Source organism: Neovison vison, chromosome 2, assembly GCF_020171115.1.
Source record: "Neovison vison isolate M4711 chromosome 2, ASM_NN_V1, whole genome shotgun sequence".
Classification (NCBI taxonomy): Eukaryota; Metazoa; Chordata; class Mammalia; order Carnivora; family Mustelidae; genus Neogale; species Neogale vison.
The window spans coordinates 77,317,745-77,321,092 of NC_058092.1; the positions used below are offsets into that span (position 1 = coordinate 77,317,745).

The 3,348-nt window shown below is 39.2% G+C and overlaps 1 pseudogene; it reads left to right on the top strand.

Moving 5' to 3' along the window:
- Positions 1-2,084: 2,084 nt before the first annotated feature.
- On the top strand, positions 2,085-3,111 carry LOC122899147 (annotated as a pseudogene).
- Positions 3,112-3,348: the final 237 nt, after the last annotated feature.

A 3,348-nucleotide genomic window follows, 5' to 3' on the forward strand; every position in this document is an offset into this window, starting at 1 on the left:
AGGATGGAAATTCCCAGACTCTACCAGCATCCTCAGGCAAACTAGACACTCACAGCCTAAAAGCAGCTTCCTGACAAAACAGTGCAGGTGCTGGCTATCAGAAAAGAAAGTCTCTGGGGACAAAATGGTAAAGGGATCTGAGAAAACAGTAGAGGAGCATTAACATCATCTGTTACATGAACTTTTGATAAAAGTTTTTAAATATCAAAATTGCATCCTTTTGTCGTAAAAGAAATTACATGAGTGTAATAAACTGTTTAATGTTATTATGTATAATTCTGGTTTTGGCAAAAATGATAAACCAAGTTTGTATGGATACCCCCCCCAAAACACACATACACTATAACAATCTAGAAATGCGGAATAAATCTGGAAAGAAAAAAGCTGAAATAAAGTGATTCTTTAAGCTTCCGTATGAAGTCTTGAACTCACTCTCAATCTGAACATGCATGAAACCTAAGAGAATCAGCATAGCGAAGGCTTTGAGAACAGAACGATGGTGTTGACCACCAGGAAAGATGCACAAACTGTGAAAACCAGAAGAGCACTGCAAACTCTTTGAAAGCTAAACTGACATTCTAAGCCCACAGAAAACAGGTCAGGACTTGAAGTCTATATCTCATAGTGTTAATTGTTTGCATTAAAAAAGAGATAAGTAAAAGAAGGAGGAGGAAGAGAACCAGAAGCCATTCTCCAGATTTTAGCTGAGCCCAGAATCTCATAGCATAGTATTCAAAATGGCCAAGATATTTCTTGGCCATTTCTCAACATGCAAAGATCTAGGAACATGTAGACAACTGAAAAGAAGAAGCAATCAACAGACACCAACACTAAGATGATCCCAAATATTGAAATAATCAAAGAAAAAAAGCTATGGCAGTTATTATAACTATACCACACAAAGTAAAGGCAAACAACAATCTAGCAATAAATGGAATAATAGGCATTTTCAGAAAATGAGTATTAAATGAAAATTCTATAATTGAAAATTACAGTAACATAAATTTTTTAATCACCACAGAGACCTCAATAGTAGAACAGAGATAAATAGTGAGTGAACTTGAGGACAGATCAGTAGAAATTATCTGATCTGAGTAAGAGTAGAAATGAATCCAATCTGCATAATAGGGGAAGAAATAGAAATAATAAACAAAGCTCTGTATTGAAACAATATCAAAAGGTCTAAGATTTATCTTGCTGGAGTTCCAGAAGGAGAGAAAAAAGAAAAAGGTCCCCCCCCAAATATTTAAATAATGGCTGAAAATGACCCAAATTTGGTGAAAGACATAAATTTACAAATCCAAGAACCTCAAAGAACCACATGGGATAAATTTAAAGAAAACCACACCCAAACATATAATTAAAATGCTGCAAGTTTTCCCCAGTTCTGCTTTCCTCCTCCTTCACCAGTTTGTCTCCTGAGAGCACCTCACAGAAAATCTCCATGTATAAACCTCAGTCTCAGAGCCTGTTTCCTGGGGAACCCCACCTGTGATAAAGTAAAAGTTTACCTCTAGAAAGGGAGAGGAGAAAATGGAATTTGGAGCATGAATAGGAAAAAGTTCATAGGCTTAATCTGGGAATCAGTTATTTTATTTTTTCTATGTTTGAAATATTTTATAATTTCTAAAACTATTTGCATGTCTCCAGCAGGAATTGTGATAAATATGGCAATTTAAGCCAAATATTTCTGCCAGGTATGTAGTAACTTACAGAAAATTCATTGTATGTAACATAAGTAATAATCTGGCCCAAGGGGAAAAAAAAAAAAACCTTTAAATATTAAGATGTCAAGTAAAATAGCCTACATGTACTTAGCTATTTTTTTTCTGAAAGTCCCTTATAAAAAGTATTTTTAATATCTATAGAGAAAAACAATTCTTCAATAAAAACAAATACTCTATTTTCACCAGACCAAAATGATAAAGATTTTCCTAACAGAGTTTCTCTTCATTAGATTCTTAATAGCAATTTGAAAGAATAATAGTATCAAAAAGAAGTTTCGGCAGCTGCAGACACCTCAGGTCCCTGCCGTTGCACATGCCTCATGCCACACCTGGAGTCCAACCTGTCCATCCTTCATCATGCTGGTCAAAAAAGGCACCAAGGACCTCATGTACATGCTCTGTGGGTTTAGTTTCATCTTCAGGCTTCTGGCTTGCATTCCTTGTCAGTGGACTTAGCTCTTATTTGAATCTGAGACCAAGAACAACTTGAAGCAAGAAAATGACCATTCCAGCTTCCATACTGAGTATAAATTCTTTTTTTTTTCCAATTTATTTATTTTCAGAGAAACAGTATTCATTATTTTTTCACCACACCCAGTGCTCCATGCAAGCTGTGCCCTCTATAATACCCACCACCTGGTACCCCAACCTCCCACCCCCCCGCCACTTCAAACCCCTCAGATTGTTTTTCAGAGTCCATAGTCTCTCATGGTTCACCTCCCCTTCCAATTTACCCAAATTCCCTTCTCCTCTCTAACGCCCCTTGTCCTCCATGCTATTGGTTATGCTCCACAAATAAGTGAAACCATATGATAATTGACTCTCTCTGCTGAGTATAAATTCTGATTGCAGCTGGCGCCCTCGGGATGCTGGTGGGTTTCCTGGGCTGCTGGGCTGCTGGGCTGCAGGGCAAGAGCCCCAGTGCATGTAGGGATTGCTCTCTGGCTTCCTCTTGGTGATAGTCACCATTGAAACAGTGGCAGGCGGCTGGGATAGTCCCATGAAGATGAGGTGATTCAGTCCAGGAGTTTTACAAAGACAAGTTGAAAGTCAAGGACAAGCCCCAGCAGGATGCTAACAGCTGTCCCTTCTTGCACTGGACTGCTGTGGTGTGGCAGGAGGAGTGCAAAAATTTATCTCAGACATCCGCCCCCTGAAAGGATTTCCTCCCAAGCATCCTATTGAAGCCTTGCTCTGAGGCCATCAAAGAGGTCTCTGACAGCAAATCCCACATCCTCGGTGCGTGGGCATCGGGACTGCTGTGGTGATAATACCTGGCACAGTCTTCGGTATGAGCCTGTGCTGTGCTAGCCACAGGAGCACAGAGAAGAGCTACAGTCAGCGTGTGCCCCTGAGCAGGAAAGTTTACCCTGGAGGTGGATGATTATTTTCTTGGGGTTTTTTTTTGGGGGGGGGGGGGGGGCGGGGGGAGCACTAACTTAAATATTCATTCTGCATTTTCAAAGGGAAAAAGTTATCCTGTGTTTCTCTTTTTATTTTTGTTTCTTTGTTTGTTTGTTTTGTTTCTCTTTTTAAGCTTTATTCAATATTGGTATTCGTAGTTGCCTTGGTTTGTATTTCTTTTTTGGTTGTTTTTAATTACTAGGTTAGGCAGAAGTCC